The 24,694-nt window shown below is 39.1% G+C and overlaps 1 long non-coding RNA gene across 1 annotated transcript in view; it reads left to right on the top strand.

Annotated features, from left to right (window-relative positions):
- LOC129039220 (uncharacterized) overlaps positions 1–24,694 on the top strand; it is a 76,710-nt gene that overhangs the window by 41,005 nt on the left and 11,011 nt on the right. The window contains exon 2 of the long non-coding RNA XR_008503288.1: positions 24,484–24,557. This is a non-coding gene — a long non-coding RNA (uncharacterized LOC129039220). The remainder of the gene's footprint in view (positions 1–24,483; positions 24,558–24,694) is intronic.

Below are 24,694 nucleotides of genomic sequence, written 5' to 3'. Positions count from 1 at the left end.
TTGTGCCTGATCTTCAGCTCTTTGTCCCTTGGCTGCAGGAGATGAATAGCTGTCAATGCAGCTAAGGAGGCTCTTGGACACTCACACTTTGCTGTAAATTGTGTATTAGTCTGCCTGGGCCCGCCATTTTGAGGAGGATTTGCAGAAGAAAGGGATGCAGGACAGGAGGGGATGCAGGACAGGAAGAAGGAAGGCAAGCAAGAAAGTCTCAATCTATCTGAGCCCCTGAGGGGCTCAGAAGCAGAAAGTATATACCGTAGAAATTGTTCTGTCTGGAGACAAAGGAGCTGACCTTTTCTCCTCCTGGATCAGTCAGTTATTAACCTCTGGCTGTTCTCTCGAAGTAAGAAGTAAGGTCCTGTTAGAAGAGCGCTGTGGCTCACGCCTGTGATGCCAACACTTTGGGAGGCTGAGGCAGGCAGATCACCTGAGGTCAGGAGTTCGAGACCAGCCTGGCCAACATGGAAAAACCCCATCTCTACTAAAAATACAAAAGTTAGTCAGGCATGGTGGTTTATGCCTGTAATCCCAGCTACCTCGGAAGGCTGAGGCAGGAGAATTGCTAGAACCCAGGAGGCAGAGGTTGCATTGAGCTGAGATCACACCACTGCACTCCAGCCTGGGAGACAGAGTGAGACTCCATCTCAAGGAAAAAAAAAAAAAAAAAGCAGCACCTATTCAGCTGAGGGCGATTCTCAGGTAAAGCATGCCACTGTGAGGGAAGCAGAGACACTCACAGCACCTGGGGGCTATATAGCTGTACTGGTGAAGGTGATCTGGGTGAGCCCCAATAGCATCTCTACAGATTTCCCAATGCCAACCTTGAGCTACTTTAATCTTCATTGTTTCCCCAGCTCATAGCTCCTCTACACTAATAGCCCATGCCCACAGTGTTTAATCTGCTGCATTTTGTTATGCATATCAACAATTTTATAGATTATCATTTTATCTGTCCAGCTCTATTTCTTGGCATCGAAAGATAAGAATTGGGTAACACATTTGGTTTTTCTACTGTTTAAGTCACAATGTTGAACTTTTGGTTGAGACATAAACACTCAGTGATTAGTGGAATAGACAAAGTGTCTGTAATACAATACTTTTTCTAAGCTTATAATAAATACCGATTAGAGAACAGCAGAAATTGAGTAAAACTAAAAGAAGTTAAAAAAATCAATGGGAAAATATGTATGAATAATGAGAATTCTATATTAATAAGGATCAAACATTACATGCAGCAGGCAAAACATTTGAAAAGATGACACAGTAAACTATCAAATACTCTCCATTAGGCAAACTGTGAGACAGAAAAAATATGAGATGTTACATTTAAAAAAATCTAAAGACATTGTATCTTGTATATGCTTAATACAGCAGCCATAGATTGGATTTTTTTTCTTGTGGTGAATAAAAGATAGCAAAGTAATCAGAAGTGATAACTATATTTTTAAAGAAAGTAAGTAGAAGTAGATGATAATACAGATACACGAGGCCATTTGAGTAGAGAGTGCTGATGTTCCAGAGGACTCAGAAATTTCCACACCTGTACAATAGAGGGACATCCTATGCTCATGGATGGCAAAATCAATATTGTGAAAATAACCATACTGCCAAAAGCAATCTACAAATTCAATGCAATTCCCATCAAAATACCACCATCATTCTTCACAGAACTAGAAAAAAAAATTCTAAAACTTATATGGAACCAAAAAAGAGCCTGCATACCCAAAGCAAGACTAAACAAAAAGAACAAATCTAGAGGCATCACATTACCTGACTTCAAACTATACTATAAGGTAATAGTCACCAAAACAGCATGGTAGTGGTATAAAAATAGGCGCATAGACCAATGGAACAGAATAAAGAACATGGAAATAAACCCAAATACTTACAGCCAACTGATTGTTGACATAGCAAACAAAAACCTCAAGTGGAGAAAGTACACCCTGTTCAACAAATGGTGCTGAGATAATTGGCAAGCCATGTGTAGAAGAATGAAACTAGATCCTCACCTCTCACCTTATTAAAAAATCAACTCAAGATGGATCTAAGACTTAAATGTAAAACCTGAAACCATAAAGATTCTAACAGATAACATTGGAAAAACCCTTCTAGACATTGGCTTATGCAAAGACTTTATGATCAAGAACCCAAAAGCAAATGCAATAAAAACAAAGATAAATAGATGAGACTTAATTAAACTAAAAAGCTTCTGCACAGCATATAATAATAATAATAATAATCACGGAGTTAACAGACAACCCACAGAGTGAGAAAAAATCTTCACAATCTGTACATTCGACAAGGGACTGATATCCAGAATCTACAAAGAACTCAAACAAATCAGCAAGAAAAAAACAAACAGTCCCATCAAAAAGTGGGCTAAGGATGTGAATAGACTAAGCATATGGAAAAACGCTCAACATCACTAATTATCAGGGAAATACAAATCAAAACCACGATGTGATACTACACTCCTGCAAGAATGGCCATAATAAAAAGAACAAAAAATAATAGATATTGGCATGGATGCAGTGAAAAAGGAGTACTTTTACACTGCTGGTGGGAATGTAAACATAGTACCACTTTGGAAAACAGTGTGAAGATTCCTTAAAGGACTAAAAGCAGATCTACCATTTGATCCAGCAATCCCAATACTGGCTATCTACCCAGAAGAAAAAAGTCATTATATGAAAATGATACTTGCACTCACATGTTTATGGCAGCACAATTTGTGATTGCAAAAATATAGGTATCAGCCCAAATGTTCATCAATCAATGAGTGGATAAAGAAAATGTTATACATATATAATATTTATATTAAGGAATTTAAATTTATGGAATAAAGTCAATCATCTGCCATAAATAAACATTTATAGGCCAGGCGCAGTGGCTTACACCTGTAATTCCAGCACTTTGGGAGGCCGAGGCAGGTGGATCACCTGAGGTCAGGAGTTCAAGACCAGCCTGGCCAACATGGAGAAAACCCATTTCAATTAAAAATGCAAAACAATTACCTGGGCATGGTGGTGGGTGCCTGTAATACCAGCTACTTTGGGAGGCTGAGGCAGGAGAATCGCTTGAACCCAGATGGCAGAGGTTGCAGTGAGCCAAGATCGCGCCATTGCACTCCAGCCCAGGTGACAAGAGTGAAACTCTGTCTAAATAAATAAATAAATAAACATTTATATTTATAGAAGAAAGTAAATTTCTTTATCCAATCAATGAATGGATAAAGAAATGTTTTATATGTATATATATATATACACACACACACACACACATATATATACATATATATAATGGAATACTACTCAACCATAAAAAGGAATGAAATAATGGCATTTGCAGCAATCTTAATGGAATTGGAGATTATTATTCTAAGTGAAGTAACTCGGGAATGGAAAACCAAACATCATATGTTCTCACTCATATGTGGGAGCTAAGCTATGAGACACAAAGTCATAAGAATGATACATTGAACTTTGGGGACATTGGGGAAAGGGTGGGGGTAGCAAGGGATAAAAGACTACACATTGAGTAGAGTGAACACTGCTTGGGTGGTGGGTCCACCAAAATTTCAGAAATCTCACCACTAAAGAATTTATTCATGTAACCAAACACCACCTGTTACCCCCAAAACTTATTGAAATAAAAAAAATTAAAAATTAAAAAAATACAATAGCAGGAATGGGCATTACTCAATATCACAGGTGGAAAAATTCCAAATATAGTCATACTATTCATATAAGGTTCCCACCTGACCTTTTAAACAGCTAAATATTTTAGACATTGAGGCAAATCTTCAATGAGACACAAATGCATTATTTAGGTGAGCAGGTGTTGGCTTCTGCAGTCATTTCAAAACCTCTCAGTAGAATCAAAGGAAACATGTTTAGCTCACAAAGAGCAGTTTTAATCACCACTACCAGGGTTCAATCGCGGAAATAAAGTTTTACCTAATTCTTGTCTTTTTCAACGTCCATTGAAAAATTTCAATGAATTTTTTTCTCAGTCCTCTAGACAAAAAATTTAAGTAAAAATATAAAGTGTGATTCTATTTAAGTATCTCTAAGACACTGGGAATCAAGGGAGCACAAGTCTTAAGCCCATGTAGTAGAACAGTACTACTGGTGACACAGTTTGGCTGTGTCCCCACCCAAATCTCATCTTGAATTGCAGCTCCCACAATTCCCACATGTCATAGGAGGGACCTGGTAGGAGGTAATTGAATCATAGGGGTCTGTCTTTCCCGTGCTGTTCTCATGATAGTGAATAAGTCTCACAAGATCTGATGGTTTCTTAAAGAGGAGTTTCCCTGTGCAAATTCTCTCTTTGCCAGTGGCCACGTAAGACGTCCTTTGCCCTTCCTTCATCTTCCTCCATGACTGTGAGACCTCCCCAGTCATGTGGAATTGTGAGTCCATTAAACCTCTTTCCTTTATACATTACCCAGTGTCAGGTATGTCTTTATCAGCAGTGTGAAAACAGACTAATACAACTGGCAAAGAGATTTATGTCATGTTGGCAAAGAACATGGCCTGGCTTAAGAATGTGAAGATCAGGAAGTCAGAGCCAGCTTTGGTACACAGAGGGTTTGGGTGATCAGCGGAGGTCAACTTCAGCAGGTGTTGGCTACACTTTGGTGGGACCATCATGCCCAGAGGCACCACTTATAGTTGAAAGCACTGGCTGGTGAGTCCTCATGAGATATTTCTTATGGTCTCCATGAAAATGTTGGAGACACAACTCTGCAAATAATCCCTGGAGATCTGGAGATTTCACAAATAGGGAAACATCAATCAATTAGGGTTTTCTGGATGAAAACTTCAGACAGCCACTCATGTGATCCAATAGGAAAGAAAATCATTAGAGTGATGGAGTGTAGCTCACAGATTCAAGGAGAAAGCAGAATAAGGCAGGAATCAGCATAGCTCTGGAAGCCAATAGATATCCCCTTAGACCTGCTGCCCGTGTGAATTTTTGTTCTGTTTTCACTCTGTCCATGACTTAAATTCCAGAAAGATCAACTCTTTAGTCTAGCTTCAGTTGTGTGCTCATTCTTTGGCTACAGAAGAACTAAGTGCCTTGATTTGCAGACTGTACTTAATAGGACACCAAATAGACTGTATTCTGTGGAACAAAGATAATCCTCCCAAGGGAAATCAGAATCTTTTTCCAAAATTAGGCATATTTTAGGAGGAAAAGGTGTACAGAACCACTGAAGTTTAGTTAATTGTTAGTAAAATATTTGCAGATGTTAGTAAAATACTTAAATAAATTGGTGTGGAACACCAATGAAAATAGTTTCAATGAAAAGATATTGAGTTGTGCAAGACCAAAATGACCTACGTTAAATAAAGTAAGGGAACTGAGACCAATGGCGTGAAAAGAAAAAGAATGCAGTTCAAAATAGATTGGAAATGGAGAGAAAAAGAATAGAACTAGAGATCAGTCTTTCAAGTTCCTACATACAATGTGACATCCATCCTTGAGGGTGGAATGTCTTCATAGGTGTTTTACTCATATTTGTTTTCATAGCTTAGTCCCTTCTAAGTATACAGCAGATAGATGTTCTATAAAGTTTTGCTGAATTTTTGGTGAATAAATAAATAAATAGACTAGCAAATGAATGGATGGGTGAATGGATAAAAGGGAGGACAGCTAACAAAATAATGCTAATTTGGCCAATAGAAAGACAAAATACACCATGGTAGTGTGCTTCTGTTAGAACAGAGGTCCATTAATTAAAATTGGGTCATTAGGTTAGCTACAAGGCAAGTCATGACTCATGCTTAAATTTCAAAGGTGTCTTACAGAAATCGGAGGGATCTAATTGTTTTCAATTCTGCGTACTCAAAGAACACAGTTGTCAGCCTCAAACAACTTGTGTGAGTGAGGAGTCGACTTCAATGTCACAGCTTTTGGAAATTACCCAAAATATACCAAAATCCTTTCATCTTGTAAATTTATGTACAATCGATAGCTAGCCATTTTGTTTGCTGTTCTCCTCTAAAGTTTGCTAGAATGGTAGCTAGACTAACCTCATAAACCTGAACATTGACATGCAGTGGGAAATAATAAGTTAATTCAAGTCCTTCACAGAAATCCTGGTGAAATTGCCACAACTCAGCCAGGATGATTGCTATGTTTTAAGGGTTTTATTTCTTAGAACATTTCCTATTTCAAGAAAGGAAAAAAGAGAGAGCTCAATAATTTAGTCCTTTGTAATTAAAATCTTTGAGATGAGATTATCTGATTTTCACTTTTATAGCAAAGTTTTGCTTGTGATAGGCTTTCTGAAAACCCATGCACATTTCTGGCTTGACTTCAGCTTGCTGTTTTTAATGTGACTTTTTCTGACAGACCCAATGAGAAGTTTCATATGTTTTTTGTTGTACCATTCAGTAATATATTAAATACCTTCGCGTTGTCGTGCAACCCGTCTCTAGAACTATTCATCTCACAAAACTGAACCTCTATTTCTCATTAAACGACAACTTTCCACTTTTTTCTCCTCCAAGCCCCTAGCAAACATCATTCTACTTTCTGTTTCAATTAGTTTGACTACGGTGTATTTCACATAACCTCCTTAAGGTTCATTCATATTGTAGCATGTGCTGCAATTTCCAATCTCCTTCTTTATTTAAAGCTGAATATATTCCATATATTCAAAATAGCTTGTTAAGTGGGGCAAACCCGATGCTTGTCTCACTCTCAGTAGGTAACTAGGTGCTTAAAAAGTGCCTTTTAAAAGCAGGAAGCCACATCCTCCAAGGGCAAGACAAGTGGCCTTAGAAAGCTGCAGCTTTATAAGTCAGGAAGTTTGGACAGAGAATTGAAGCACTGGAGGCGAGCAACCAGACAGAGTCGCAGGAGAGCCAGGCAGGTGGTGGCCTGTCACAGGAATGCCTGCTCACCCAGGTATCTCTCTCTTCTTTCTTCCTTTTCTTTCTTCTGTCATTCCTTCTGCAAATATTTACAGAACAACTTTGTGTTAACATTATTTTAGGCACTGAGAATATATTAGTGAACAAAAGAGATTTTTAAAAATTCTGCTCTCAAAGTGCTGGGATTACAGGCTTGAAACACCGTGGGTCGAGGTGGGTGGATCACGAGGTTAGGAGTTCGAGATCAGCCTGGCCAACATGGTGAAATCCCTTCTCTGCTAAAAATACAAAAATTAGCCAGGTGTGGTGGTGGGCATCTGTAATTCCAGCTACTCGGGAGGCTGAGGCAGGAGAATTGCTTGAACCTGGGAGGTGGAGGTTGCAGTGAGCCGAGATTACGCCACTGTACTCCAGCCTGGGTGACAGAGCAAGACTCTGTCTCAAAAAAAAAAAAAAAAAAAAAAAGAAAAAAAATTCTGCTATCATAGAGTTTATATTTTGGTGTAACATTTCTTCTTTCTTTCTCCTCCTTTCTGGAATCAGATTTCAGAGGTAGAACCAAAGTTTTTGCTGTGGCCAACAATTCAGAACCCTGGTCCCAGAGCAATTAAAAAACAAGAGGCTTCTGTCAACTCAGTCAGTGCTGGGCCTCAAGGATTCTACTAAATGTCCCCAGATTTTTTTCTAAGCGTTCATCACCACTCATAAAAACATAAATCTCTAACTCTCAGGGATGAACTAAGAGGCCACAGAAAGGAATGGGAAAATGGTTAAGACCATGGGGTTTGAAATTAAATTCAAAATGAGCTCTACTACACTCTGCTTGTCGACTAAGAAATATAACTGATGGATGCCCAGTAGGGTGGCTCTAGGAAAGCTGTTAGCTCTGGGAGTAGAAACTAACCACAAATTATTTCCCAATTTAAATTGTGGTCTCAGTTGGGTTTCAGCTGTCCACTGAAAATAAGGTGAATCATTCCAAGAGGTGGCTATTTTTCATATCTTGTTAGGCTTTGTACCATATCTTCGTTGCACATGAATTGCATTAAGCCTTCCTACATACAAGTCAACTAAAATCAGCTAAGTTTTTGACAATGTTAAGTTGTCAGGTTGTCAACATTGTAATAGTTCACTAGTGTAAATGATGAATTGGAAATTTTAGTGAGTGAACTGCTAGTCATGAATAGGATTAACAATTCCATGAGAATTTGAGAGTGTAATTACTTATGATCTGCAATATTTATGTTCCCTTTGGGCATCATTATGTTTTTCTATGTGAGTAACTTTATAACCCATACATCTATAAAGGTCCAAAGATATTCACATATGTTGATATTTAATTTCATTTAAAATATCTATATTACACTCAAAAATTCACAGAAGGATAAATTAGAATAATGTGAAACTGGTTACTAAAGCAGAAAATATTAAATATAATTCTTCAAAAATAAGATTGGCTTCAAATGTTACATGATAATTTCACAAACATACACTGTAAATATATATATATAATGTTACATAAGATATGAAAATATTAACTCTTCTATAAGTAATTATTACTGCTATTGATTTGCTAATTATTTTTAAATACTTAATGTGTTGATTTAAATTATAAGCAATGTGGTGTATGCATAAAAGAAAAAAATCTCTCCCTCTCAAACAAGAAAAAGATACCATGGTCTATACATAACCAGAAAAGTTACATACAGATTAAACTATACAAGGGTCCTAGAGCAGTAAAGAATATCTAAATCTCATATTTCTCATTATTTGCTGTTTCCAGTTTGAAGATATTACAAATAGTGTTGCTAGGAATATTCGTGTACATATCTGCTGGTGATTATATACAAGAGTTTACTTTTATCGTCTTCTCTGACTAGGGCCTATAGTACAAAGTTGAATAGAAAAAACAACTGTATCTCTGACATAGTCTTAATTTTTAAAGAGATACTTCTAATGTTTTCCCATTCAAAATTATGTTTGCTGTAATTTTTTAGTATAAACCTTTACCAAGTTTTATATTTCTACTTTGTTAATTTTTTTTACCATGAATTGGTACTGAAATACATCAAATGTTTATGTGCACCTATTGTCATATGGTTTTATGTGCTTTAATCTGCTAATATGAATAGCATTTTTAGGTTTGCTAACATTAGAATACTTCTGAATTCCTGGGAACCCAACTTAATCAATTCGTGTTATCTTATAAACACAGGTGCATTTGATTTGCAAGTACTTTGTTTGGGATATTCAGGGGAAGATGGTAGAATAGGAGGTCCCGGGCTGCTCTCCCCGCATAGAGAACTCAACTACAACTATCCACTGATAAGAACACCTTGGTGAAAATCTCAAAACTTGAGAATAAGCTTGAGACACCTGAATGGACCATGGAACCGAAAAAGAACAGCATTAGACAGGTTTTGCCTCTCCACATCCTCTAAGTCGATGCAGCACCACACACAGAGGACCAACAGCGGGAAAAGAGAACCAAAACCTCACATCCAGGTCCCCTAGCATCCCGCCAAGCCAAAGCCCACTTTGATCTTGTCTCATGGGGAACACAGGGAACACAGGGGAGAAAGACATGACTAGACCGCCTGGCGTCAGATAGAAACAAAGCAAGGAGGTACTGTCCACAGTAACCTGCACCCAGATCTTAGTGGTAGCTCCATATTACTGCCAGCAGAGGTGCGGATCAGAGGTACCAACAGCACAGCCCACCAGCAGAGCCAGGCTGGTTGCTCCCAGAGCATATTAATTAGACTTGAGTCTTTGTTTGTTTATTTATTAGAGACAGTGTCTCCCTCTGTTACCCAAGCTGGAGTGCAGTGGCATGATCACAGCTCATTGCAGCCTGGAACTTCTGGGCTCAAGAGATCCTCCTGCCTCAGCCTCCCAAGTAGCTGAGACCACAGGGACATGCCATCATGCTCGGTTATTTATTTTTTGTAGAGACGGGATCTCACCATATTGCCCAGGCTGGTGTCAAACTCCTGGCCTCAAACAACTCTGCCACCTGGGCCTCTTAAAGTGCTGAGATTTTAGATGTGAGCCACAGATGCTGGCCTGGCTTGAGTTCCTAGATGGCTAGCCTCCATCCTCAGCCTCAAGGCCCCTTTTAGCAAAGCTCAGGCACTAGACTTGTACCACCCAGGCTTTCAAACAATGGCTCAGTGCAGCCTCAAAGCTCACCCTAAAGCTCTGCCCAGATGAAGAGGCAAACCTCAACCACACATTTCTACCAAGCAAGAAAAAATGTTCAACGTCACTAATCATTAGGGAAATGCGAATTAAAACCACAGTGAAATATCATCTCATACCCATCGAAATGGTGATTAAATGTCTTATTAAAAAGACAAAGATTACACACACTGTTGGTGAGAATGTAAACATAGCCATTATAGAAAACAGCATGGAGGTTCTTCAAAAAACTAACAATAGAATTACCATATAATCCAGAAACTACATTGAAGAGATGTCTGCACGCCCACATTCATTGCAGCACTATTCACAATAGCCAAGTTATGGAATCAACTGAAGTGTCCATCAGCAGATGAATGGATAAAGAAAATGTGGTATATATATTGTATTAGTCCATTTTCACGCTGCTGATAAAGATATGCCTGAGACTGGGTGATTTATAAAGGAAAGAGTTTTAATTGACTCACAGTTCCATATGGCTGGGGAATTCCATAGTCATGACGGAAGGCAAAGGAGAAGCAAAGTTACGCCTTACATGGCAGCAGGCAAAGACAGAGTGAAAGCCAAGCAGAAAGGAAAACCACTTATAAAACCATCAGATCTCGTGAGACTTATTCATTACCAAGAGAACAGTATGGGGTAAGACCTGCCCCCTGATTCAATTACCTCCCACTGGGTCCCTCCCATGACACATGGGAATTGTTGGAGCTACAATTCAAGATGAGATTTGGGTAGGAACACAGCCAAACCATATTATATATGCAATGGAATACTAGTCAGCCACAAAAAGGAAGAAAATTTTTTCATCTGCAACAGCATGGATGGACCTGGAGAACATTAAACTGGGTAAAGTAAGTGAGTCTGAGAAAGACAAAAACCACATGTTCTCACTTATATGTGGAATCTAAAACAATTGAATTCATAGAAGCAGAGAGTAGAAGGGTGGTTACCAGAGCATAAGGGTGGTGGAATGGGGCAATGTCAGTCAAAGGATAGAAAGTCACAGTTAAACAGGAGGAAGAAATAAATATTTAAGATGATGGATATGTTAATTCATTTGATTCAATCATTGCACAACATACATATGTCATGATATCACTGTGTATCCCATAATTCTATACAATTACAATTTGTCAAAAAAAATTAAAAATAATTTTTAAAATATTTTGTTTGGGATTTTGCATCTATGTTTATGAGTAAGATTGGTCTGTAGCACTCCTTTCTCATGTGTTTTTTAAATCTAGTTTTAGCATCAAACGTTATGCTGACTTCATAGAATGAGTTAGATAGGAATCCTTCAATTCCCTGGAAATGTACCCGAGATTAAACTAATCTGTCCCTTAAATATTTGGTCAGATATAAACATACAAGAGGCCGGGTGCGGTGGCTAACACCTGTAATCTCAGCACTTTGGGAGGCCAAGGCGGGTAGATGACCTGAGGTCAGGAGTTTGAGACCAGCCTGACCAACGTGGTGAAACCCCGTCTCTACTAAAAATGCCAAAAAAGTTAGCCGGGCATGGTGGCAGGCACCTGTAATCCCAGCTACTCAGGAGGCTGAGGCAGGAGAATCGCTTGAAGCCGGGAGGCGGAGGTTGCAGTGAGCCAAGATTGCGCCATTGCACTCCAGCCTGGGCAACAAGGGTGAAACTGTGTCTCAAAAAAAATAGATAAATAAATAAATAAAAATAAATAAATATACAAGACACTGCATCTGGGGTCTCCTTTGTGAAATTATGTTTGTCTTAGTCAGTTCAGGCTGCCAGAACAAAACACCATAGACAGAGTGGCTTAAACAATAGAAATTTATTTTCTTGCTATTTTGGAGTCTAGAAGTCCCAGATCCTGAAGCCAGCATGGTTGGTTTCTGGTTGGGACTCCTCTCTGTCTTGTAGAAGGCAGTTTTTTTAATGTGTCTTCACGTGGCAGGAAGAGAGAGAGCGCAAGGTCTCCGATGTCATTTCTTATGGGGGCCAGCCCATCCTGAGGACCCCACCCTCACGACTTGATCTAACCCTCATTACTTCCCAGAAGCCCCATTTCCAAATACTGTCACAGTGGGGATTAGGGCTTCAACATATGACATTTAAGAGGACACATTCAGTCCACAGCAATGTTAAACAACTTTTAAAATTTCCTTAATAACTGTAAAGTAATTCATTCTTTCTATTCCTACTTGGATATATTTTTCATTGTGCCTATAATTTCAAATTTTTTGGCATAAAAGATGATCTCCTTAGTTTATTATTATATTTTAATCTCTTCTCCATGTGCAATTAGTTCCTCATTCTCATGCTTAATATTTTGGTATATATGTTTGCACCTTTTTTCTACTTTTCTGGATTAATTTTGTCAAAGTTCTTTTTTCAACTTCATTAATATTTTCAAAGAGCCAAAAGAGGTTTGTAGATCTTTTCTATAATTTCCTTATTTTCTACTTTATTGATTTCTGCTATTGTCTTTATTTTGTCTAATATAGTTTGTTCTAAAGATAAGACATTATAATGTAATTTTTTTTTTAAGATGTAGTCTCACTCTGTTGCCAGGCTGGAGTGCAGTGGCACGATCTTGGCTCGCTGCAACCTTCGCCTCCCAGGTTCAAGCAATTCTCCTGCCTCAGCCTCCTGAGTATCTGGGACTACAGGTGCCTGCCACCACGCCCGGCTAATTTTTGTATTTTTAGTAGAGACGGGGTTTCACCATGTTGGCCAGGATGGTCTTGACCTCTTGACATCGTGATCCTCCCGCCTCTGCCTCCCAAGGTGCTGGGATTACAGGTGTGAGCCACCACGCCTGGCCATAAAATTTTTAAATCATTTTTATTTCATACTTTCACACTAATTTAAAAGAGGATAAAAAGATTACAAGTCTCTTATGGGTGTACACCTGTACCAGGTGTCAGTTTATTGTCTCTCAGCCACAAAACCAGTGTTCATTGCCCTGCTGAGGATACTGGAGCTGGAGTTACTAAATATTCTTCCTTTGCCGTTAGAGGGTCTGGAAGGGATGCTGCAGGAAGAAGATTCTTCCTGTAAAGTGCCTGCTTTTTTTGTTGTTGTTTTTGTTCCTACAGTGCAAGGCTAGGCTGTGGGACACCCAGTGGAACTCACCATCAGCTGGTTTCAATGACATCCCCATGGGTACTTCCCAGCATCTCCTGTGGGTGATTTCCCAGTAAGTCCTACAGGGACCCAAGCCCACTTCCCAGAGAATTTCACCTCCCTCCAAATTCTTCATAAATGTCATAGGCACTGCAGTGGGGGGTTTTCTGCCCACCAGCACCCCAGTGGGAGCTTTCCAGCTTCCCAGTCCCAGTCCTTGGCCTCCACCTGCTATAATGGAGCAGCTCAGGCCTGGGGCAACTCCGCTAACTTCAGTCTCCACTGGGTTTTAACTTCGTCCTCTCCATTGAGATCTGAATCCCATCCTTAGAGAGGGGTCCTCTTCCAAGTTTTTGTCTGCCTTTGCATTAGGTATTTTGTACAGCTCTCTTTTATCCCCTTTTTAGTAGTTAATCCCCTGCAAATAGTCAATAATTTTTTTTTTGCATGAAACCTCCCTGTTCAAATTATTTTGTTGTTTCTGTTTTCTGAGTGGACCTTGACCAACACAACACCCCCACAAATATATATATATATATAAGAATATTTATAGCATTACCATTTAATAGACAAAAATGGAAAGCTACTGAAATGCTTATTAATAATAGAATGGTAAATTAAATTAATTATAGTATATTTATACAGTATATATTTGATTTCTGTTGCTGTATAACAAATTACCTCAAACTAAGTCACAGTTATTTATTTTTTATTTTTATTTTAAGTTCTGGGGCACATGTAGGATGTACAGGTTTGTTACATAGGCAAACATGTGACATGGTGGTTTGCTGCACCTATCAACCCCATCACCTAGGTATTAAGCCCTGCGTGCATTAGCTATTTTTCCTAATGGTCTCCCTCCTCCCACTGCACCCCCGATAGGCCCCAGTGTGTGTTGTTCCCCGCCCCGTGTCCAAGTGTTCTCATTGTTCAGCTTCCACTTATAAGTGAGAACATGCGGTGTTTAGTTTTCTGTTCCTGCGTTAGTTTGCTAAGGACAATGGCTTCAAGCTCCATCCGTGGCCCTACAAAGGACAGGATCTCATTTCTTTTATGGCTGCATAGTATTCCATGGTGTAAATGTACCACATTTTCTTTATCCAGTCTCTCATTGATGGGCATTTGGGTTGATTCCATGTCTTTGCTATTGTGAATAGTAAAACAACACACAGTTGTTATCCATAGTTTCCATGGGTCTGGAGTCTTAGCACAACTTAACTGGGTCCTCTGCTTAGGGTCTCACAAGATTTTAATCAAGGTGCTGGCCAGGCTGTGCTCTATTAGGGAAGAATCTGCATCTAAGTGCATTCAGGCTGTTGGCAAATTCCCTTCCTTGTGGCTGTGTGACTGAGGGCTCTGGCTTCTTACCGGCAGCCTGCAGTTCCCTGCCACATGGCCTTCTCCATGGGGAATTTACAGCAGAGCTGGTGGCTTCTTCAAGGCCAGCAGGATGGGAATGACACTTCATTTTCTTTGACATATTTTATTGGTTAGAGACAGGTCACAGGTTTTTCCTTACTTGAGGGAAGGGGCCATGGCTCATTGTGGGCCTTTAGGGTGTGTCTGCCACAGAGCAGAATTCTTTATTGCAATGGGAATTAACATGGATAAATTAAAACAATGCTGAGTCAAAGAAGCTGGACAGAAAAGAGCGTTTACTATGGAATTCCATTTGTCAAGTTCAAAATCAGGCAAACTGATCTATATTGTTAGAAATTAGTGCAGTGGTTACCCTTGGAGGTTGTGTATTACTTGAAATGGGGCAAGTAAGGTGCTGATAATGGCCTCTTTCTTGATCCAGATGCTGTTATTTGGGCATATTCACTTTGTGAAAGTTCATGGAGTGGTACATTTATGATTTATGAGGAAACAAAGTATCTAGTCTTCTTCCTCTGTCCTTTAGATGTTGGTGTTATCAATTCACAGCCTCAAACTTCTTCTTTCACTAGCTGGATCTTCCTGTAATACCTCATCAGGTTTCATAGCATTAACTCTTTCCTATAAGCATATGAATCCAACATTTATAACTTCAGCTAAGTTATCTCTTCTGAGCTACTAGATATCTCCACATGGAGACCCTATACACCTCAATTTCAATCTCTTCATCACTTGAAGCCATTAACTTTCTCCCCAAACCCTTCTCATCCTATGTTTGCTATTGGTACCACCATCCTGACCCACCAATGGCCAGAAATCTATGGTTTATGTAGCCTAGCAGGCAAAGGCAAGAGCTGGGGGTTATCTCGTCTGATTGCAAATTCTCTTGCATACAATGTGTTTTTAGGCTTGTTACTTAACTTTGGTACTCTTCTATTTTCTTTTTCATTAAACTGGGTCGGTAATATTACCTACTTCTAGGATTTTTACAATTACATACAAAGTATATGTAAAGCAATGTTCCTGGTGCATGGTAATTACTCAATACATGAGTTAATGGGTGCAGCACACCAGCATGGCACATGTATACATATGTAACTAACCTGCACATTGTGCACATGTACCCTAAAACTTAAAGTATAATAATAATAAAAAAAAAAGAAATTTGTCCCTATCTCCTTCCCTCACCCCACATTCTTTTAATCATCAAGTTGTGTCGACTTTACCACTTTAATATCTTTTTTATTTTTTTGAGATGGAGTCTTGCTCTGCCGCCCAGGCTGGAGTGCATTGGTGCTGTATCCGCTCACTGCAACCTCCACCTCCTGGGTTCAAGCAATTCTCCTGCCTCAGCCTCCTGAGTAGCTTGGTCTACAGGCACGTGCCACCACACCCAGCTAATTTTCGTATTTTTAGTAGAGACGGCGTGTCATCATGTTGGCCAGGCTAGTCTTGAACTCCTGACCTCAGGTGATCTGCCTGCTTTGGCCTCAAAAGTGCTGAGATTACAGGCGTGAGCCACCATGCCCGGCCACCACTTTAAATCTCTAAATATCTGTCTTTTATTTATTTCCACTCACTGCCTTCACTCGAGTTTTCATCTTTGCTTATATTTTTATTTATTTATCTATTTTTGAGACTGAGTCTTGCTCTGTTGCCCAGGCTGGAGTGCAGTGGCGCGATCTCAGCTCACTGCAAGCTCCACCTCCTGGGTTCACGCCATTCTCCTGCCTCAGCCTTCTGAGTAACTGGGGCTACAGGTGTCTGCCACCACCCCTGGCTAATTTTTTTTGTGTTTTAGTAGAGACGGGATTTCACTGTGTTAGCCAGGATGGTCTTGACCTCCTGACCTCGTGATCTGTCCACCTCGGCCACCCAAAGTGCTGGGATTACAGGCGTGAGCCACCGTGCCTGGCCTTATATTTTTATTTTTGTAATAATTTCTCAATAGGTCTAATGTACAACACTGCACCTGACACATTTTCAAAACCAGTTACCTACACTTCTTTCAAGGTGATCTAGTTTAAATTATCAAAAGATCCTCTTACCACTTTCAAACAGCCCTAGAAACCTATGGACTCTGTCAATAAAAATAGTAACTACCATCCTAGGTGGAGGTGTGTGGGACTATATACCACAGCTGTGCAAAAGTTATTTACCAATTGCCTCCACTTCTGAGACTATCATAGAGTTCAGTGCCAAACGCTGTAGAATCTACAACAAGTTAAAGATAGCTTCAGGATATGTAAGGATTTCTTCGAGAGCAAAAGAGGTTATTAATCAGCTGGGTGCTCACCTCTGGCAATAGAATGATACATAAGTTAAGTATCACTGGCCAAGTGGCTCTTTCCTTTGAAGCTGTTTATTTCTCCACAGCAGTCAAAGGGACTGTTGTGGGGTGGGGGGAGGGGGGAGGGATAGCATTGGGAGATATACCTAATGCTAGATGACGAGTTAGTGGGTGCAGCGCACCAGCATGGCACATGTATACATATGTAACTAACCTGCACATTGCGCACATGTACCATAAAACCTAAAGTATAATAATAATAATAAAAAAAAACAAAAAAAAAACAACAAAAAAACAACAACAACAAAAAAAACAGAGTAACCACAGGTATCTCCGCACTCACCCTTTTAGTGTCTGATTTTCACAATGTGTAGTTCTCCTGCAAGTTGTGTTTGAACTGACATTTTACGTTATCTTATCCTGGAGAAGGGAACAAGTACTATTGTCATCATATTTCTTTGTTCTTTTGTTTGTGTATTATTCCTTCGGTGTCTGGAGTACCAGTGGCTCTTTTATAAAGTCACTGAAACTCCAGTGAGGGCTTGGTGAGTGGTAAAGCCAATTGTCAGGAATCTGTTCATGTCTCCTCTCATATCACGTCTTATGGTGCCTCTAATTTTGTCTCACCCTTCCATTTAGACATTTCCTTTCTCCATGAAAACTCCTGACACGCTCTTTTGTTGGGGCTGCTACATAAAAGCTAAGTCCCAGCTCCAGCACCTACTCCTGCAATTATAAGACTATATTGATGATGGAATAAAGTGAATCATGCTTTGTTTTTTGAAGAAACTGACAAACTCATCCTAAAATGAATATGGAATGCCAAAGACCTAGACTGACCAAAACATTATTGGAAAAGAAGGCAATGGTAGAAGACCCCTGCTACATTATTTCAAGACTTATGATAAAGCTACAGTAGTCAAAGCACTGTGGCACTGGGATTAGTATAGATAACTAAAGAGAAGAGAACACACAGCCATAAAGAGACCCACACATATACTGTCCATTGATATTTTTTAAATCAAGAAGCCAAGTCAGTTAAATGAGCAAAAGAATTTTTTTTTTTTTTTTTTTGAGACGGGAGTCTCACTCTCTTGCCCAGGCTGGAGTGCAGAGTACAGAGTGCAATGGTACAACCTCGGCTCAATGCAACCTCTGCTTCCCAGGTTCAAGCAATCATCCTGCCTCAGCCTCCCGAGTAGCAGGGATTACAGGTGTGAGCCACCATGTCCAGCTAATTTTTGTATTTTTAGTGGAGATGGGGTTTCACCATGTTGGCCAGGCTGGTCTCGAACTCCTGACCTCAAGTGATCCTCCTGCCTCGGCCTCCCAAAGTGAGGGGATTACAGGTGTGAGCCACCATACCCAGCCAAGAAAAATATTTTTAACAAATATTAAGGCAACAGGATGTTCAATGGGAAAAAGCCTCAACTACTACTACTTAATTCCATTTATAAACACTAATTTGAGATCATAAATTTAACTATAAATGTAGAACCATAAAACTTCTACATGCAAACACAGTCCACAACCTTGGGACAGGTGAATATTTCTTAGGAAAAGAAACACAACAAAAACTAACCATAGAATAGAAAATTAATAAACTGAAGTTGTCAAAATGGAAGTATCTCTTCATCAAAAGACATTATTAATATTTTCTAACTTCTAACACTATGTCTTAAATTCATACTGTGGCCTTTCCATTGGGAGCTGCCTTAAACTTTATTAAGATAAAATCCTATGTTATAAATTTCTATATTTATATGTCTCAGTTCCCCCATCATAGTCTCTCCTGTTTCTTTCATTTAATCTGATTTTTCAACCAGATCTTCCTCTTTCAAGCTGCTCATTACTCTTGAAAGTATAATCCTAATTTGCTGTATCCTTATTCTTAGTAATGTCAGTTTATAATAGAATTCAGGAGTTATAAACTAACACCTAGACCTAAATTTGGCCCAAATACTTGGATTGTTTGGACAAAATATACTTTAAAAAGTTATGGCTTTATATAGGAGATTTCCTCTCCGACAGATCAAAATTTCTACCAGTCTTATGATAGAAGAGTGTGCAGATTCTCTTGCATGTGTTTTAATGACCTGACTCTTGAAATCATGTGGGTTTGACACCCTCAATGTTGGAGGTCTGGCTAGTGGTTTCCTTCAGACACTAGTGGGCTAGTAAGAGGTAAACTGGAAAGAATGAATCTGTCTCTGCATAGGCAGAGGTTAAAAGGGACTTCCAGCTGAGCCTCCTCTATAAAGAGGAGGCAAGGAGGACTCTGGAGGTTCATAAGCTTTCCTCAGGACATGAGAATCTGAGACAGCTGGTCAGTCCTCTGGTATATGGGAAGGTAACGATTCCATTCAAGTTGCTGAGGGCACTTAGGAGGCAGTAAGACTGACTTACCCAGCTCAGGGCACAGTGAGAGAGCTGGCTAGGTGAGCTGTGATCTCCACAACACCGCATTCCAAAGCCAGCCCTTCAACACTCACACCTCTCCTGGGCTATAGAGACCCAGCAATTCAGTTGTAGCTTGTAGACTACATCCCCCCTCTAGACAAGAAATATGGGAAATATTGTATGTAATTCTACATTCTTGAGTAGCCTCAGAGAGTAATAGAGACAGGCAAGGGGCTTACAGTAGCTGTGGGGATCCAATTATTGACACGATTTTCCCAACTCCTTTAAATTTTCTAATCTCCTCTCTTAATGAACTACTTTTTGAAGGAAGGCTGTCATAATCATCTGAAAAGATAAACTAAGAAACAGTTTCAACAGTAGCAGTATCCATAGAAGTGCAGCTCTAAATTCTGGTGGATATCTGGACCAGTTAACGAAGTTAAGTAATTCTTACATTATTTTATTGGAATAGGGAATTTGGAATTTGATGAGGCTTTAGTACACTATGCTGATGAGGAGAACACTGAGTTTTGCCTGCAGTAAAGCATATTTTTAAAATAGTTTTAACATCTTATTTTCCACATACTTTCCACAACATTTCTTTCTTTTAATTTTTGTCCTACTAATAATTTAAGAATTGAAATGAGTTTATTAAAATGAGAGGGAGCAGGATGAATTCACATTGAGTAATCCAAATTCCAAAACAATTTTCTGTGCTCTGAATCATGGTTACAATTTGTGATCGTATTCCTTTTTATCTGAGCTGAATTATAAATTTAACACACGGACTTACTGATTATTTTTTTCCTCAAATCTTAATTCTGTGATTTCCTTGCAAGCATCTTTGGCATTATACATGAAAAATAGCTAAAGAAATATGGGCACTGTAAGCATGGAACAGAGACCTATTGTGTGAACTCCTGTGGCTATGTTTTAGGAAAAAATAAACACCAAGGGTCCATATGCACTGTGCTTTAGTGAATATTGACCCTTCCTGGAACTAGGAAGAGCTATTTCTGTCTCTGAGTTGGTCTGTGGGTCAGATTGGAAAGCAACTGATCTTTGCAGTTTGGCTCTTGAGCAGAAATGAACTGTTGACCAAGGTTAAGGCAGGCTCTTGAGGCCATTCAACCCCCTTCAAAGCAGAGATGCTGGCCCTGTACTGGCAAATGGACCAAAGGAAAGAAAGGTCACTGAACCAAGTGAGACCAAAGGCAAACCCTGACTTGGGCAGCTCCCAGGCTGCAGAGGGCCCTCGGGACAGAGTCCTGATGCAAACCAGCTACTGCTTTAATACCCTGAGTGTTTGATTCCTGGAAAAGTGAATCTTGCTTCTCAGCTGGTCTGGGACTGTAGATATACCATGCAGTTTTTAAACACTCAATTCAATGTCCTGAAGCTGAATCATTTTTGTACCTTCCAGGCAGTGAGGCTGATATCCTTGTGACTCCTTAATTTTGAGGGGAAGGTGAGCCTCTGTTCTGTCTTGTAGCAACTCACCACCCATATCAGGCAACAATAATGTAGGCATGAAAATTGCATCAGCCTATGACTTGCATGTCAACATATGTGTGGGCACTTCGATTGCTCTGGTGTGAACCTCACCAGATTCTGTAACAGACTTGGGCTCACAGTTCTATTCTGATGCTTCATTTTTATAGTTGCAGACAGAGGCTTCATTTGCAAACCTGAGAATGAGTTCCTGGGTTCCCATGAGACTGCATAGTGACATTAGAAGTTATGAAAAAGGGAAGAATCTAAACCTTAATCTTCATGCTCCAAAGCCATGGAGTCACATGGGGTGGCCGTCTCCCAGTTCTAGGAAAACCAGGGAATATTTGCATATATTCTTTATTCATCACCCATCCTTTTAGAGTCATGTTTTCCTTCTGATAATACGGACTGTTAAGAAGAGTCACTAATTAGCAATTTTTCTTATCACAAATACATGATGACTAATGACATTAATATTCTAGTTTATTCAAGCTAATGGTGGACGGAAGTTGTTGGCTACGTACATAGACAGTGTCCGTTGAGAAATAGCCTCTCCTGTTTAGCCCCTGCTGTTAGTGCCCCACTGAGAGTCATGGGACAAAGAAAAATGATATTTATACTTTGTCGTTTGTTCCAATACATCTTGTATCATCAATACTTATTTATTACTTCCCAAAAGGAAGTGTGAATCTTGGTAGCTTGAATTACCTTTCCACCTACAACATCACTAAATTAGTATAATCCATACAACATCACTTCACTACAAATTATTTCCATTATTATTTAGTTTCCAAACATTTTCCAATTAGAAACAAGTTGGTAGTTATGTCCCACAATTTAGTAAATTGTATTCAATTTGGGAAGTAAAATATATTTATTTTATTTGTAAAAATCATTATATACTTTCATCATAATGTTTTAAAATATTGTTATTATAACCACTACATATAACCCAACTTTTAATATCATCTTTTATTTATTTACAATTTTCCTTTACTTTTCAGGTATATTCTCAGCCCAGCCTCACCTATAAGCAGCTGCTCAACAAGAGCTAAGATCTTTTTCCTTTTTTTTTTTTTTTTGAGAGGGAGTCTCACTTTGTCACCCAGGCTGGAGTGCAGTGGCACAATCTCGGCTCACTTTAAGCTCCTCCCCCAGGGTTCACACCATTCTCCTGCCTCAGCCTCCCCAGTAGCTGGGACTACAGGTGCCCGCCACCACGCCTGGCTAATTTTTTTATTTTTAGTAGAGACGGGGTTTCACTGTGGTAGCCAGGATGGTCTCGATCTCCTGACCTCGTGATCCGCCCACCTCGGCCTCCCAAAGTGCTGGGATTACAGGCATGAGCCACTGTGCCCAGCCAGATCTTTTTTTTAAAACCAAGATTCACTTCTTTTTCTTTTTTATTTCTTTTTGTTTGTTTTTATATTCATTTATTTTTAAAATTTCAATAGTTTTTGGGAAATTTAATTTAATTTTGGTGGTTTTTGGTTACATGGATAAGTTCCTCAGTGGTGATTTCTGAGATTGTGATGCACCTGTCACCTGAGCTGTGTACACTGTACCCAGTGTGTAGCCTTTTATCCCTCATGCCCTCCCACCCTTTCCCCTGAGTCCCCAAAGTCCGTTATATCATTCTCATGCTTTTGAGTCCTCATGAGACCTAAGATCTTAAAATAGGAATTTTTGCAGTTCTGTTCCATTAGTCTTATCTTCACTACCTACACACAATTTCAGATTTACCCTTCTATGATAAGCTCTCTATTTTGGTATATGCCTGTTGCTCCAAATCCTTATTTCATTAATGTCTACCCAAATTTAAAAGGGTATAGCTAACATTTCTTTATAAGAATCAAGGTAAGGGGAAATGTCTTTGAAGAAAAATTAGGAATAATGGCATAGTAATTTCCTTAGAAGTCAACTACCAACTTACAGACAATGGCAACTTCTAGCTCAAAGATTCTATGTTTTTAAAGCAGAAAGGTACATGAAATGTAAATTCAGAAAGGTACTTTAACAAGTGTCATGCATCTGTCTAAGATCCCATGCAAAGAAAATTTAAGAGACAAAAGGAAATCTGGAGAGATCTAGATGCATTTTCTGTCTCTGGAACCGATGAGGTTAACATGTAGGTAGGGCATGAGGCAGAATGAGATACCCGAGAGAATGAACCCATAACTCTGTAGAGAACAGAACAGCAAAGGGGTAAGAAGCAAAACTATGAAACGAGGGCAAGTTTCCAAGGAACAAGAAAAGAAAGAGCACAATTGTGTGGGGGGAAAAATGAGACAAGTTAAAGTCTGAAAAGAGATGTATCTTGCCAGAGATTTGCAATTACATAAGGCAAAAGAGAAGGACGAAGGAAATGTTTTCTCTCTAATAGTCAGGGAGAAAAACTGTTAACAGAGGATTGTGAAAAGGCAGATGCTTTTCATGTATCCTTTCCCTCTTTCTCCTTTCCAAAAACTGCAGCTGTTATCAGTTAACCAGCTAGGAGACCATTTGAGTGTGGAACACCAAACAAGAATAGGGAAATAAGTAAATTAGAGTATATTTTTCTAAAATCTAGATCTACTGAAATGTGCAGCTCTAAGGGTCTTAAGAACTCATAGACATGATTATAGAACTCTTAGTATCCATCTTTGAGATATCCTGTAGGATAGTTTCTGCTTCTGAAGCCCAAAACCAGAGTGTGCATGTGTACATGTATGTGTATGTGTTAGTATTAATATTAATATAGAATACAGTAGTAGTCATAGTCATATATATTATATCTGCTACATAAAAACGTATAGAAGAAAAGGTGTAACTTTGATTACTAAAACGGACAGATTCACCTTAATCCTTTCAGATGTGTTAGAAAACTAAGTATTTAGAATTTACCTTCCCAGATATTGAAAATATAATCACAGTTAAGATGTCTAGAAACATTTTGAGTTATCTTAAGTGATTATTAAAGAAAATTTGGTGTCCTTCACCAAAGAATGTAGTTTCCAACTTACAAATCCAACACCTGAAACAGTTAATATAGTATGCAATATGCATTCATTCATGAATAAAATAAGCATGCATCCAGATCTCACATGAAGTACAATCTAGGAAAGGTAACATTACATTTCTGATATTTCTTTGATTATTTTCTCCCCTCTCTTCTCCATTCTCTTTTTCTAAAACTTCTATTTATCAGATGCAAGACCTCTATTGATTTTCAATGACTCACCCTTAATCCCTACTTTATCTCTAATACTTTAAGAATTTGTTTCATTTTGACATACTTTTAAATTAAATTTTATTTTAATTTAGGCAGTTTTTAAAGTCCTGAGCTTTTTTTCTCTGTTCCTGAATGTCATGGTTAATATTGAATGCCAACTTGATTGGACTGAAGGATGCAAAGCATTGTTCCTGCATATGTCTGTGAAGGTGTTGCCAAAGAAGATTAACATTTGAGTGAGTGGACTGGGAGAGGCAGACCCACCCTTAATCTGGGTGGGCACCACCTAATCAGCTGCCAGTGTGGCTAGCATAAAAGCAGGCAGAGGAACGTGGAAGGACTAGACTGGCTGAGTCTTCTGGCCTTCATCTTTCTCCTGTGCTGGCTGCTTCCTGCCCTTGAACATCAGACTTCAAGTTCTTCAGCATTTGGACTTTTTGGACTTATACCAGTGGCTTGTGAGGGGCTCTTGGGCCTTTGGCCACAGACTAAATGTTGTATTGTTGGCTTCTCTACTTTTGAGGTTTGGAGACTTGGACTGGCTACTTGTTCCTCAGCTTGCAGATGGCCTACTGTGCGATTTCACCTGATGATCATGTGAGTCAATACTCCTTAATAAACTCCTTTTCATATATACATCTATCCCATTAGTCCTCTCCTTCTAGAGAACCTTGACTCTGCATTAGGTTCTTGCTTTACACATGCAATATTATTCATTCTCGGTTAGACTTTAT

Source organism: Pongo pygmaeus, chromosome 5, assembly GCF_028885625.2.
Source record: "Pongo pygmaeus isolate AG05252 chromosome 5, NHGRI_mPonPyg2-v2.0_pri, whole genome shotgun sequence".
NCBI lineage: Eukaryota > Metazoa > Chordata > Mammalia > Primates > Hominidae > Pongo > Pongo pygmaeus.
This window is presented reverse-complemented; position numbering and strand designations above follow the sequence as displayed.